The 16,025-nt window shown below is 35.6% G+C and overlaps 1 protein-coding gene across 4 annotated transcripts in view; it reads right to left on the bottom strand.

The window, feature by feature from the left end:
* Positions 1-16,025, bottom strand: part of CYRIA (CYFIP related Rac1 interactor A) — a 49,707-nt gene that overhangs the window by 26,266 nt on the left and 7,416 nt on the right. For 2 of the 4 annotated variants that reach the window (XM_065730688.1, XM_065730687.1), the window contains exons 2-3: positions 7,660-7,710; positions 6,299-6,367 (exon numbers count right to left, since the gene is read on the bottom strand). The gene's annotated coding sequence lies outside the window, so the exon portion shown is untranslated. Of the gene's footprint in view, positions 1-6,298; positions 6,368-7,659; positions 7,711-16,025 lie in introns of those variants that run through there. The other 2 variants (XM_065730686.1, XM_065730685.1) reach the window with 2 other exon arrangements.

Genomic DNA, 16,025 nt, shown 5'->3' with positions numbered 1-16,025 from the left:
TTTTCAATTGTAACTAACTTTCCATTCACACCTAAATAGAATTGAGAAAAAGGAATCATAGAACCACTGAATTGTAGGGGTTAGAAGGACCTCTGAAGATGATCAAGTACAACCCCCTGCTAAAGCAGGTTCCCTACAGCAGGTTGCACAATGCCTAGGCAAAGTTTTTACTATCTGCAGTGGAGCCTCCACAGCCTTGAGTCCACTCATTCCAGAGCTCTATCATCCTCACAGAAAAGTTCTTTCTCACGTTTTTATGAAGCTTCCTATGTTCAGTTTGTGCACACTGCCCCTTGTTGTGTCACTGCACACTGCCACGAAGAGCCAGGCCCAGATGTGGCCACACCAGTGCAGAAGAACTGGGGAGTATCACCTCCTTTCATCTGCTGGCCATGCTCTTTCTGTTCTGGCCACAGAAGGAACTCTGTGAATTCATTCAGCTCAAAGCCATACAAGTTAGGTTTGTGCTCACAACCTTACTGTGAATTCTCTGGAAGATGGAGTGAGGCAGAAAAAAGACACCACTTATTCCCAATTTCATGACAGACAAATGTTGTCATTTAAGTAGATGAAAATTTAAGTCAAACTATTAAAAAAACATTGGAATGTGACAGGAAATCTAATGTTGTTTTCTTTCTTCTCCTCTGATCCAATCAGTATTTTATTGTAATTAATTCAATTTACTTATTAATTAAACCAGTGCAACTGAAAACTTCAGAAAAACACAGGAGAATAGATGACAAATGTCTTTCAAGGTCACAGCTCACCCAGCCACCCAATCCTCCAACCACAAAAACGAAAAATGAAATATTCCTTAAAATACCAATATAATCGGCTTACTACCAACTATATTTCACTCACTAATGGAGGAATGAAAGAGGACCAAGGGTATTTAATATTTTAAATTAAACGTATTAAACAAGTAAGATCTTTTATTCTAACTTTAATATTCTGTAATTAAATGACTCTCACTTTTTAATATATTACATTTAGAAGCTGAATTGACTGTCATAAACTTCATAAAACAGGGAAAACAGAAGGTTCTTTGAAAACAAGCATCAATCAGCAGATTCTACCCAGGAAAAAGACTGCAACATTAAGAACAATAAATTTCTGACACTTGGTTTGTTTTTGGAGAGACTGTAGTTAAGGTAATTATCCACTAAGTGGCATTATCAACTCAAACACGTAAATTTGACAAAAAGAAAAACAAAAAAAAACAAACATAATACAGTTCATTTTTCCTCCTAGAAACAAATTGATCAAAAACATTTTCTTTGGATGATTTTAGTTACGTTTGTCTCCAAACAGTGGACTGTATTAGATAATCAGCAGTAACAATTTATTCTTCATCCCTAGACACTTGCAAATGGTCAGGTTATAAATAAAATTACCATGTTAGAAAGGCATATTAAATAAATCAAAACACTGGAGTAATACAAGCACAAATAAGATTGATAAAAGCATAACACGGTAGTTAAGAAGTAGCTGGGATTTCACAACTGATGCATACCAATAATTTAGTACTTCCAGTTGTAAAATCTAAAAACACCAGGAGTCACATCCGATGTTTACTTCACTTTTAGATAAAGCACTCATAAAAAAAAAAAAAAAGTAATCTTATAGACCAGATAAGCTGCTGTTAGCTGATGCTGAAAGGTATGTAAAAAATAATAAATACTGTTCTTACTTTCCAATGGTTGTTATGTTTTAATAATAATTTAAGGATTAGTTTTCAAAATGTTACTTAATGTTAAATGAGAATAAATATAGCTTTTCAATAAATGTTCATTGGAGACAAAGCATTTAGAAATATAAATACAATAAAAATGCATTTGATCAAAACTCTCTTTTTTAAAATAGGTATATTCCACTGTTTTCCCCATATTTTTATCACTGTCAGTTTGTATATGCACATGAAACTGCTGAAAATAAAATGGAAAAAGCATTAGGAATGCTGTATATAAGACTATAGGAAACTGAAAGAAGCAACTACTTTCATCTCCCTTTATAACTTCAAGGCACATATTTTAAGCCTGAGAAAAGTCCTATACATGCACTCAGAATTTTGAGCATACTTCAAGGCCAGAAGGAGACTTTTTATTATTTTTTTTAAGGGATTTTTTCCTCTCTGGTCACAAAGGAATTGCATTAGGACATAGTCCTTTTTCCCTACATCCGCCTACAACAAACATTTGCTGCAAGTCAGAGGCTCCAAATCCAAATTGTTTACAATTAACTCAAAAAGTCAGTTAAAAATTTGTTTCTTTGTTCCAGTTGGAAGGAGAGACAGCCAGATGTGTGGCTTGTTGATCTTGCTCTTTTTTGACCTCTGAGTGTAGGAAGAACTGTAGCTGAGGAAGGAAGTCAGCAACTTGAGTTAATGAAGGTGAACACTGCAAAAAAAGATGTTTGCAATTTTTTTTTTTATATCAAAAAAATCCCTTTGAAGCAGTTTTTATTAAACGAATTATGGCCTTTCTTTGCGCTGTTGGTGAAAAATTGGAACCTTTGTTCCTGGAAAAGTCAATAGAAAGTATTGCCTTTGTTATGTTTGAAAAATTCTGCCCTTCTTTTCAGGAACTTCATAAAGTTTCATCACTGTACATTGGTGATTCTATGATTAACACCTGCTATGACACTGTCCTCCTGTATGAATGCAGAATTCAGGATAGCCATCTGAGTTTTGGATTCTGACTGAATTACACTCTGTTAAGAGACAAAAAACAGACCTAAATCTGCTTCAGACTTAGGTAGAGGTGTGTGTATTCATCTCTTTGTAAAACATGCCTGGCAAAATACCCAAGAACTACATTTTCTACAGTACATTTCTTCACACTTCTCCATGAAACATATTTATGCATTATCTTTCTAAACATTCAGTCATGAATTAATCTGAGCTGAAAACTATTTCCTACATAGTTCTACCTCATTCAGTACACAACAAGAGATGCTGCAAACATAATAAAGAATTGTCAAAGACTTCACACTTAGGCATGTGAAACGTTACCATCTTGTTTCTAAATTTTGAATTATTTTCTAGAACATGTCTAAAAGGTATTCTAAAGTTCTGCTACTCAGGTCCTTCTTCTATTATGGTACCTGAAAAGTGAGCAAAAATGTTATCATCAATCCTGACTCCTTACACAGCTTCAAAATGCATGACAGGCATCTAAATCAATTCTCTGAATTAGATTAAATTTATGGAGGTGCTCTCCCTGCACTATTTTCATCTTAACAACTCACAACAGTTTTGGTAGAAAATGGTAATGTGTATTTTTTGTCAACTGGTTATTAAGAATTTTCTTACCATCCAAGGACCTGAACAATGTCGTCAAGTTACATTTATTATCTTACTTTTTAATTAAGAAACTTTCCGGTGTGTTCTTAGAAAACAGGAAATCGAAATCTAGTTTATTCTCTTCCCACTCCACATTCTCTTGACCTCCAAGGTCATTTCTAAAATGTTAATAGATCCACATGACTATATACGCACAGAAACATTTCTGAGAATAGCTTAACAAAAATCTTTAAAGGAAATTCAAATTATGGAAAATTAAAACTATTTCATGCTATACATTTTGAAACAGTTGTAAGAGATATGGCTCATATTAAAAAACCTACAAGACACTGCACTAAATGGAACACATTATCATGCAAAGCTTTCAGCACAGCTCAAGCAGCTTGCAGCTATGACCACAAAGAACTGCTTCTGCTGTAGTAATATTTAGAGATTCTTTTTTGGCCTGTTGTTATTATATTAATATTTTGTTCTCAGAAATTTATTTTGGGGAAAAGTTTTTAGATGCTTCCACAGTCTGCATTTTGTCATTATCTTTCCTGACAATCATTCAGGTCCTAAAAGGAATATTTAAGGTGTTAATTTTGAAAAAAGAAAACAAACAAACAAACAAAAAAAAGAATTCTCTCAACATCTGTAAAAGGTTCATAATAACAAAGAAGAAGGACTTAAAAAAAAATTATCAGCTTAAAAAGATTACAAAAAGAAAATTTCTGCCAGTGGTAGTTACTACCAAAAGAGTTATGAACTACACTGTAAAACTGTTAACCTTCTATCAACTGGATTTAAAAAAATTATAATCTACTAAATCTTTATTTCCTCATTTCACCTACCTTGTTTCTCATTATTTCCTTTTAGTTTACTATGTTACCGTATTCACTGGCATTCCTACAATTTTTCCCTTCATTCTTCCATTCCACTTTACTTTTCCTGTCTTTAAGACTTCCTTGCCCTATACTTCAGCTTATCTCAATCCCTCTCCTGCTGGATGGATAAGCCAATGAAGCGTAGTTATTTTTGAGACCCTCCCCTCATCAGCTCAGCAAGATCTTCCTTCTGACTGGGCCCTAAGTTATATTTGAATTATTATCTTCATAACATTCAGTACGTATGTTGTATGCATAATTCATATTTTGAATTCTGCAGGACAAGACAGAAGGCTAGAAGGCCCTTTAAAGAAGAAAATGAAGTGTGAAAATAAAATATAGCAGCTCCATTGATGTAGTCCATATTCCTTTCAAGAATCATATAATTAACCTGCAAGGTACATAAGATTAATTTCTTACAGTGAAGTTATCAAAGATTATAGGTTTAATCCATTCAATCTCACATCCACTTCCACCACAAACCTGGGATTTTTTAACCACCCAGTAAAATGAAACTAGAATACTGTCTTCTAAATACATTGCTTCCACTTTCAACAGAAACGTTTGTGGTCCTTACATTAATGATTCTTTAAACTTCCCAAAGTCCTCTGCAGGTGGCTTTGTTGCTTTTAAACAAACATCCACATAATTAGCAAATACCTTGACTTTGACAGACTGACAATCTCTCTTAAGACTTTACTTTCTTTAATAAATTAAGATATTAGTCAAGTTTTTAAGTGCTACATACTGCAGCAGCCCGGCACAAATATCATGTTCGCTTCATATTTCCCAACAGCATAGAACAGATTGGCAAACAGCTGTGTGTTGGGTCAGAATTGACTGAACTGATTCCAGCAATATGTAACCTTTGAGTGCAGGAACCGTGACTGACAATGACTTGCCCATACAAGAAGCATTATGTTGAGTTTTCCATTCTGATTTTTGTAAGCTAAACTGGCACAACTTCCAGTATTTGACTATGAATAAGAAAATCTCGAGTGATAAATTTTATGACTACATCTACCTATTAAAACCTCCTAGTTCTACTCTACCATCCTCTACTCCTTCCTGAGTTACTGAAGACTGCAGCTATTCACAACTTCTCCATCCAATTTCTGATGCATTAAAATTCTTGGAGCAAAAAACAAGCAAGGATACAGTAAAGCCAATAGAACAATTTGATGCTTCAAATACTACCACTGATTTCCTTGTGTCAATTCCAGTACTTTTTGATTCTACAGTGACATGATTCAGAGCCTAACCTGTCAGAAAACTAATCTGGGTTCCTCAATTAAAAAAAAACAAATCTACTAGGAAGAGTCCAGTGGGGTGTGGCAAAGATTAAGGGCCTGTGGCACCTCCCCCATGAGTAACGGCTGAGAGACCTGGGACTGTTCAATTTGGAAAAGAGAAAGCTTGAGATGGGATCTCATAACTGTTCATAGATATCTAAAGTGCAGGAGTCAAGTGATTAGGGCAGACTCTTTTAGGTGGCATGCAATAACATAAGGGGCAACGGGCAGAAAGTGGTACATAGGAAGTTCCATACCAGCATAAGGAAGAGCTTCTTTACTGTCAGAGTGATGGAGCACTGGAACAGTCTGCCCAGAGAAACTGTGGAGTTTCCTTCTCCAAAGATATTCAAGACCTGTCTGGACACCTACCTGTGCAACCTGCTGTAGGAAACCTGCTTTAGCAGGGAGGTTGGACACAATCTCTAGAGGTTCCATCCAACCCCTACAATTCTGAGATTCCGTGAATCCTTCTAGAAGCTTTTGAAAATAACACAGATTTTCATCAAATTCCCTAAAGCCAAACATCACAGATGAGTTCAGGTGATGATACAACAGAAGGGGCAAACAGAATCGAACCACCATGTTTAATGGCAACTAGCTTACCAAGCAGGTACATACTTAATCATAAAAATAAATTATATCTAAGTTTAGGCCATTAACAGTTGGTCACAGGAATGAGAAATGATATCTTATTCAATCTGAAGTAAAAGTAGACTCATTCAACAAAGACAAACACTTCACACACTGTAAAGTCTAGCTTATTGCATTCTTTAGCTTTCTTACAGTCAGTGTAAAAGAAAGGAGATACTTAATACAAACACTTACTTATATCTTACCTGGAAATAAAGTATTTCCAATTCACATTCAAAAATTCAAAGTGTTGATGGAAAACATTCAACGTCAGTCTGTCATGAAAAAAATTCAAGATTGCAAGTGAAAAAACTCTGCTTTTCCTTCTCTTCAGAAAGAAATCTTTTTTATTTTAGAGTTAATATACCAAATACTATCAAGTGGAAATTGAAATTTTTATTTTAAAGATGAAATATGAAATTTCCAAAAATCTATAAAGTAATTTGCTGGTTTGAAATGGTCAAATATTTAACTTAATTTTTATGTTATATAATTCTTCAGAACAAATTCTATTCAATTTGGATTTTACAACATGCAGTTATCCAGACTGTTAAAGCCACAGGAATAGAATTCTCACTGGTACTGGTATGCAAGAGAAAAAACAGAGGTCAAGTTCATCAGGTCCATAAATCAGTTGAATAAATTTTTGGTATGGAAAATTCCATGGTTATGTTTCTGTGACTGTATTTATAAATGTACAACTAAAGTAATATCTAATCTAACTATGGATTTTTGTTCATTTCATTTCAAAATATAAGAGTGTTTCAACACTTTCTGAAGAATTCTCTGTTGAAGTTCAGAGAGTGGTGTAGCAAAGATTTTTTTTTTCCTAAAACTAAATGCCTCACTACAAATTACGATAATTCATTATAAAGACAGATTAAATTAAATCAGAATGAAACACTAATTTCTCAAGTACAGCACCCACACAGAGAACTAATTAGGAATAACTCCTTTGAGTAAACAAACCTTTATAACAATTAGTAGCTGGCCAAGTCAGGGAACTGCCCTTCTCTAGGGAAAAAAATGTGTTTTCAGCATTGCTTTATTTTGCTACTGGCTGCAAATTCTCTCTAGTTCTGTAGCAACTGAGTGTGTTATAGAAATTATTTTGAGTCAGTTTGATGGGAACGTTCATGGTGAAGAGTTAAAAAAAAAAAAAGAAAGAAGCAGGAGAAGGCTTAAATAATAACGGTATTGGGACTTCAAGACAGATGAGAACAGATAATATTTTTCATCTAGGCCAACACTGTTCCAAAGTCTAAACAGAAAACCTAATAGTGAAATGACTCAAAACAAACAGTGGCATTAATGAAAGCAAGTACATGGAAAGAAAAATTCTCATTTTTTGTTCTATAAAAATAAATAATAATAATAAAAAAAAAGAATTAAAGCCACAGAGAAAGAATATTATGCCCACACAGCATTCTGAAAGCAGCAGTTAGATGCAACAGTAAAACTGTATAACAAGATGTCGATCAAGGGAAGTTGTGCATTCATTAATTATGACATTTGAATCTGCTCAACATGTTCTGTGCAAGACTGAAGTACCTGAGTTGATTCCTACCTTCTTGAAGATGATCCAGAGCCTTCCTGATACTTAGAGAGAGGTTGCAATCTGCAAATTTTAAAATTTGTTGAAAGAATTGTTATTAATTGAATGTTTAAATTAGTAGGTAAAAATGAATAGTTACCTTAATGTCTTTAAAACATTATAGTAATTTCCCTTTTTTAAAAAGCAATGAGAACGTATCTTCTCTTGTGCATTATCTCCAAAGCAAAAGGTCAATTATTATAGTACAGTGCACCACGATAGTGAACTACTGTTCCCAGGGTTAGGATACCAAAAAATGTTTATACTGAGCTTAGGAAGGTCCTGTAGAGTTAAATTGGACTAGACTCTCTGCAGTTTTAACTGTCTCCATGGAGAGTTACAAGGAACTGAATAATAGGAATTGATAAAGCCATTCTACTATTTTAACTTCATGACTCGTGGGAAAGAAGCCAAGAAAGAGGAATCAGTGAACAGGCAAAACAGGAACACCCACGGACAGAAAAGAGTCTGGAAATACCCCACAAAACCCGGGAAACTACAATGTCCTCTGGAGCAATGATAGAGTAACAGAAGTTTTTTGACCCTCCAGCCCTACATCACACAGACAGCACCAGCAACCATAATTTTCCACAGCCTTTACTGATTAAAGGTGAATGAAATCATCGCCCCTTTCCTCTTGACCCACTGTCACTGAGGACAAGTCTGAAGGATTCAGTCACTTCAGCACTAAGCGAGCAACAATAGGAACATTTCAAAGAGGGCATCCCACTTACCAGCCTCATGTTAACTCCCAGCTACTAGCTACTTTTCAAACTTCATGTCATTAAGAGTCACTGAAGAGTGGTCAAGCAACAACAGAGCAAAGGCTCATGTTAAACAGAACAAACAAAGCAATTCACTACATGAGAGAGGTAGTAAAGTTGGATGAAAGTGAAGTTGATAGAATAGAATGGATGAATACAGTTAGAAAGGATTCCACACATGAACACTGAAAAAAATAACAATAAATAAAATAAAAATCAGTGCAGGTAAAGAAACAGGACTTGAAATTTGGATGCCTCTTGAAGAAAAAACAACAACAACGACAAACAAACAAACAACTAGAGTTTAGTTATGAAAAGTCAGGTCCAGCACAGACTCTTCTGACACAGTATTATCTTGCTTTGGAGAGGAGTAAGAACAACAAAAAAGATCCTAAATCACTTTGAGAAGGGGAGGAAAACATACCTTAACTCTAAACAAATGCATTAATTAATCAATTAAAAATCTCATGCCAGAGTAGGCATCTGCAGAACTGTATTTACTAAACTCATCATCAGGAGAAATCAATTTGAAAAAAAAAAAAAGAAATTTTCAGTCACTGATGCCAGAGGCAACACAATTTAATTGAATTCACCATCCATTATCAAGAGAAAGAAAACAGAAGTGCCTCAGTGAGTAAAAAAAAAAAGCTGCTACATTCCCACTTCTTTTTTAAAGTATTAAATGAAAAGAGGACCACAAAGTTCACAGTTCAACAGTCAACAACCACTACATCCCCTCTAAATAGGATACATCTCTCAGAATTCTACCATAGCATCTGAACATAAATGTTTTTCAGGAAAATTAATGAATTATTGAACAATTCTTCCAAATTAAGATAGAGAATTGCTGGAATCCTTGGAACAGAAAAAAAAAATCCAGTCTATATAGAATGAAGAGCTGCTGTGAGAAATGAAGAATGATGAATGTTATGATGAAAGAACAGAAGATAAAACATATACGATAAGCTTCAGAATTTGTGCACTGCAAAGCAAAATTACTGGGTTGTTTAAATAAAATCTCTATGTTCAGAATAGGAGCCATCCCTAATTGCACGGCTGATGTGAACTGGAAACTGTGACATCAAATGTAGACATAGAGATGGGTCAGTGAGTTTTTCTTGAATTATGAGTATATTGACCATTTCCACACTTTCATGCCTGACCAATTTGCTTTGTTATCTACCTTATTTTCTCTCTCCCCCAAAAAAAAGAACAGTGCAGGCAAAAAGAAGCTCTCCTACAACAGTTTTAAAGTTTACTCACTAAAAGCTTACAGACTGCCTGGGACAGAGCAGTTACTTAAGAAGCCCAAATACAATTTGGGCAAATATAGAAAAACCAAGTTTTTGAAACAAAGCCCAGCAACTATAACAAAGTACCTCCTTCTCAGCATAATCATGAAACTACAGCAACCTCGCTATTTACACTTACTGTCCTAAGAACAACTCAGTTGCAAGTTAGCACGGTATTAGATCTTTTAACAAAAACATACTTTATACTGTGGAAGCCTTTTTAACCTTTTAAAAAACTTATTTTTGATATCCAAACGTCCTTCAATCCTAAATAAAAATAAGAACTAAAGAAAACAAACAAAAAAAAAAACAGCGCCAGTCCAGTTTAGTAAAGCTACAACAACAAAGGAGTATGCAACAGGCATTTAAAACAACAACATGTAGATGCCAGGAGGCACATCTTGTTCAGCTAGCAATAAATGCATGGAATGGCCCGTGAGGCAGTTTTACTAAAACATTTGGGCTGATTGAGATGCCACTGAGTGGGAAAGTGCTACAGGAGAGAGAAAATAAACTACTCTAATTGATAGAGCTTCGAATTTTCCAATGTTGCTCTTTGACACAATGTTCCTTTAGAAGTAGAGATAAACAATCAATGACTGGAATCAGAGTCTTCCAGAGGAAAGCCAGGGGAATCATAGGACACCACCTTAAAAATGTTAATAAGTGAATACCAGTATATTCCATACAACACTGTGACTCAAATGGAGTGAACAAATGTATGCAACTGTTCTTTACAGCTGGAGAATTCTTGCATCAGGAAGAAAGTCTTGTCTTCTTTAACAACAGCATAATGAAAATGCACAGAAGCAAATACATACTGCTGCCTACTCATGGAACCTTGACAAAAACAAAACAAGCAACCACTCTTAAAGCCAGTTTAAAGGAAGGAGGCCAACAAGGAGGAAGATCATCACAGATGAACATATTAGAAACCGTTCCATACAGCTCTGGTAAGACCTACCAAGTCAATTCATCTCTAGTTAAAATATATTTATGAAATGAAGCACGAAGGCAGACTAGTAGTCTAAGGGAACTGCTGGTGCTAATGCTTATTACACACCCAGGGATTTGAGCAGTAATAGCCCACAAGAAATTCAAACTTAATGCAAAACACAGCCGTTACTTTGAAAGTTTCCTGCTGTGAAAGAAATAATTAAGACTGTCTGATCAGGATTCAATGAAGTATTAATAGTAAAGATGCCAAGCTATTGCCACTTGCAAATACCGAATCAAGCAAAGCTGCATCACAGAACGGGATACAGAAAGTTGCAATTCAAAGCTGAAACACTGGAGTTTAAGAATATGTCATGCATAACAGAGAGGTCACGTTCTGAATTGTAACAGTGCAACTGCAGAATTATTTCACATTTTAAAAATCATTTACACAAAAAGTAGAAGGTACATGTTCCAAAATGAAATTACAAATATCTGTTTTATGGGGGAAAAAAAAGGAAAAAACAACAACAGAAATATGTATAGTGAGAAACATGGGCTTTTTAAAACTTTTAGTACCATGCTGGTACAATGTAAATATTGTGCAGTCTTCGTAAATACATTAGGGGCCTTTAATGCTGAAATTATAAAAGGAAGGAAAAGGAAAAGGAAAAGGAAAAGGAAAAGGAAAAGGAAAAGGAAAAGGAAAAGGAAAAGGAAAAGGAAAAGGAAAAGGAAAAGGAAAAGGAAAAGGAAAAGGAAAAGGAAAAAAGGAAAAGGAAAAAAGGAAAAGGAAAAGGAAAAGGAAAAGGAAAAGGAAAAGGAAAAGGAAAAAAGGAAAAGGAAAAGGAAAAAAGGAAAAGGAAAAGATAGAGAAATTTGGGTTAGTGTTAGCAAGTTGTTACTGCTACTTTGGTTAACAGAAGGCAAAGCTTAGGATAGGGATAAATTCTCAACTATTACCATGATATATGCCTTCTAATCAGAGATCACTGCAGGTGCCAGCTGTTTACATTTAATTCATTCATTTAGATTTAAAAAGCCGAACTATTATTTTTCATATATATTTTTATCTAAATATAACTTTCAAAATGACTAAATACCTGTTCACTCCCTTGGGCTTTTCTCAAACAAACAATATGAAACTCAATTATTTCAAGATTTACATTTGCTGTGGATTATTTTTCCATCTTTTTAGATAGAATCTCAGCTTCAGAATTGACTGATTTTTGGTTGGGTGTTTTTTTTTTTTTTTTCCCCAGAGACTCCTGCTATTGCTTTCCCAAATAAGCTCCTGAATCCCAGCTTCCTGAAAAGCATGATCTGAGGCTGCATATATAACAGAAAATAAATCAGAGCAGGGCAAATAGCCATGCTCAGAGCTTGGCACCAGCTAGCATGGTACAGCTTGAGGCTGTACAATTAAAATCCTGTCCCTCCAGAACAGCCTGGTCAGATCCAAACAGCTTTTTGGAAATGGTCCACTCTCTATACTAACCCCAGAACTATGCTTGGGCACGATGTGGGAGAGTGTTAGTTGGCAAAGGACGAAAGTGTGTCACGAACAGTACTAAAATTCTAACAGTACAAACAGGCACACGCCATATCCATTCCTTTTTTAGTTCCTACTATTATAAACACGTATCACGATTATAGTTCTCAGTTGCTCCTGGAGAACTTCATTTTAGAAGTTAATTCCATAAATAGCCAACGTATTTCAGAATCAACAGGTCACCTTATCTAGGCATGATAGCTTCTAGTTCTAATATCGCACCTTCACCTGGGTTCTGTTTTCAAGTCAAGAAATACACATAGAACAGTTGAGTATTTGTGTTTCCAGGTGTATTCTGTACAGCACAGGTGAAAATTGGCACTCTTTAGGTTGTGGATTTATTTTTAATGTTCAACTAAGACTGAAGATGAGGATGTGACTTCTTCCTTTTAGCAAGCCTGGACTGCTGCCAGCAGAGCACTAGCCCAGCCTGTCAGCTAGCACAAAGTGGGCGCAGCTCTGCTGACAGTTAGCCAACATGCAGCAGCTGGGACTCTGCTTCTCCAAACTTAACCTCCAAGTCCCTGCCTGGTGGGCAAAGAATCAAATCAAACACTTTGCAAGGTTAGTGTTTCATGAAATAATCTGCCCTGATTTTTTCATTAATTCACAAACTCATCCGTATCTTCACAAAATTCTTCTAAATCAGAAACCCAGAACGTGTTACTTTTCACACAAATGCAAACCAAAAGCATTTTCATTTAATTTGCATTAAAAGAAACATGAGGAAGAAGTCTTTGTGAACACAACAAAAGCATATAAAAATTTTCCAAAGGAGAACGTTAGCTACCCTGGCACAAAGTGGATGTGAATACTGTACTGAGGAAGAATTACTGTGTTTTAAACTTTGTATAGATGTAAGCCACATTACCCAGCATCACAAGATAATAAAAAATTACACTGAGCACAAAAGCATACATATCTTTCATAACTGCACACCTATAAATTATCCTAATTTGCGCTCCTTCCCATCTCAGCTCTGCTTACCTTGAAACAGCCTTAAAATTGAGTGGCACTGGCAAAACTGCCTATTATTCTGTGAAACCATAACCCATTGGTTAGTTCACTGGGCTCTGAAATTTTACTCCTTGTCCTCTGTCCAGTGCAATAGTCCCAGACATTGAACTTCTCTATGCCCATTTACCTTTAGTTGTACAACCTTGAGCTATAGGTGCTTCTGTCTTCAAAAAGACAGAAAAGATGCCACATCTACCACAGCAGTGACATGAGTGATTTCTACGGGCACATGCACAAACACCATCATCCCAATTAACCTGAAAATATCAGACCTTCCAAGAGGAACTATCAAAAAAACCCTAAAGCATAACAAAAGCCACAGCACACAAGTGAATTAACAAAAATTAAATCTCAGAGACAATTGCATTGCTGGCACAAGGCAGGCATCTGTTTTTCACAGATTTTGGCCTAAATCCTAGTTCTGATGTGGAAAAAATGTTTTAAACCAGCTTGTCAGAAAAAGAAAATGTGATCTTAACTCTCTTTTCTCTGACATGCAGCCCAGAATAACTACAATGACACTAGCAAAAAGACAAAGGTAAAAAATAACTGTTCAATACCAGTATCTTCTTTTCTCCAGTTGCCTTCTGACTCCCTGAAAAAAAAAAAAAAAGCTTTCATTCCATAAAAAAGTCAACAATTAGGTCTTTTCACATCTGTTAAAGAAAAGAATATTTTGGTTTCCACAGGTAGATCCATTATGCTGTCATTTCTAATAAAATACGTTACATGAGACTGAGCTTGAAGAGAGAGCTAATCTAGATACCTCCAAGTCAAACTGATTCATAGGATCAGCAAGTAAAGGGAATGTACAACTGACTGGAACAAAATTAAATAAATACTATGGATTGACTTGGAGATGGCTTTGAAAATACATTCAGGAGATCAGCAGGCAGCATGGTTGGGGTTGACAGATTAAGACTGGTTCTGGCTGCACAGATAGATACTGAAACATAAGCAAGTCCAACACTACCTATTAAATCAGGGCAAAAGCTTGGTGGCCCTTCTTCAGAGCTGATATTTGTTATCACAAAGTGGCAACAAGGTTGCTCTCATTAATGTAAGGATGATGTTGTTGTTGGTTTTTTTTTTTTGTTGTTAGTTTTTTGTTGTTGTTGTTAGAAAGTGTCAAAAGGAAATTACATTTTCGCTGAAAGTCACTGTGTAACTACAGAGCAAGGGGTACAAGACCTTGAGTCGTGGAAAAGCACGGAGACTTCTAGATTTGATTTCTCGGCACATCTTCAGAGAATCCCCTGAATATTCCCTTTTCTTGAAAACTAGAGTAGCAAATTTTAACAGGGAAAAACTAAACAGTAAACTTAGGCATGCCTATCTACAGTCACGGGAGAATACCACACAGTCATTCTTCTAATCACCAGCAGGAAAGAAACATTTCTGCAGGTTTGGAGGACAGTCTAGTCCCTGAGAAATATTTTGTTTTTTTTTTTCCTTCTTCATTCTAAATACATTTATATTCAGCCTTCCTTTAGAATTTTTCATCCATGTAGCTTGCACACACAAAAAAAACAAAACAAGAAGAAACACCAAAGAAGTTATTCTAATAATGAAATATTTTATTTCAACATCAGTTGAAGTGAATACTACCATGTACTCTGATGGTTATATGAGATTAAAAATGGAAAGGAGAATGTCTAATAACATCTGAAACAGCACAAGAAACAAAGCTACCTGAATAATCTCCCCCCAAGTCCTCCTCCTGTGGTCCTCTCTCTGAAGCAAGTCATATGGCAGCACTTTTCTCCTTTTATGGGCAAAACAAAAAAAGGAGAAAGGAAGTCAGCTCCACAAGCAGGACTGCACTGCCATGTGAATTGAGAAGCACAATGCTGTAATACTACTCACTCCTTCCTACCAAAGTGAATTAAGAATATATACCCTGAAAGAGGCATACCATGAATCAACTGCCATTTACTTAAGGCATACATAATTACATCACAAAATATTTCATGCTTACTGATTCAGAGAACACATTAAAAACTAAAAGAGAGAGGTTGTGTAATATTTTGTATTTGCTTATCTAATGTCTTCTTTTCCTTGTGTGAATGTCCTATCATTAGCATATGAATGTCTTCTTTTGGAAACAGCTGTAGTGATAGTATGACTCAGAGCAGCAATTAAAATGCATTCCTGCGAACTATCGTAGTTTCTGCTCATATATTTCTCTATGCTTTGTGCACTGCTTTGGTGCCCAGCACCCACTCTCACTTTTGTGCACTTTATTTTTTGTCCAGCACCAAACATGGGTCTAGAGGGCAGAGGTGAAGATAGATACAAATGATCCAACTTTCAGTTAGTCCTTTTCAATTAAACTGTTAAAATATCATTAGCACAAAGCTCAGGAAAGAAAAAATGACATGCAACACTACTTATTTATCAAGCAAAAAGGAAAAAACATTTAAACAAAAAAAGCCACAACAAAATGTTGTTGGTCTTCTAATAGGAAGAAAGAAATCACTGCCAATCAAAACAGCTAAAATTCTGAATTGTATGAGAGGACTCCTACCTATAAAAAGATAAGGAATCGAGAAATAAGAAAGCACATTTCCCCACCACGAGATCATGGCGATGAGATCAAGAAGCTGTAAGAAAACCCATTTCCTCTCCAACAGCAGGCAGCTGGGTGCCTACCTAGGCCAGTAGGGTAGCAGACATGCTCTGTGCAAACAGGTACTTGATTTGGCAGCCACACACGTACCTGCCGTTGATTCAGGGCCACTTTCCTTTCCTCGGTTGATGAGCAATCATTCCAAGTTT

The sequence above is a fragment of the Cyrtonyx montezumae genome, unplaced genomic scaffold, assembly GCF_038088225.1.
Source record: "Cyrtonyx montezumae isolate F1298 unplaced genomic scaffold, pur_monq_1.0 scaffold_13, whole genome shotgun sequence".
Lineage (NCBI taxonomy): Eukaryota > Metazoa > Chordata > Aves > Galliformes > Odontophoridae > Cyrtonyx > Cyrtonyx montezumae.
Note: the sequence above shows the minus strand (reverse complement) of the source record. Positions and strands in the feature narration are given on the sequence as shown.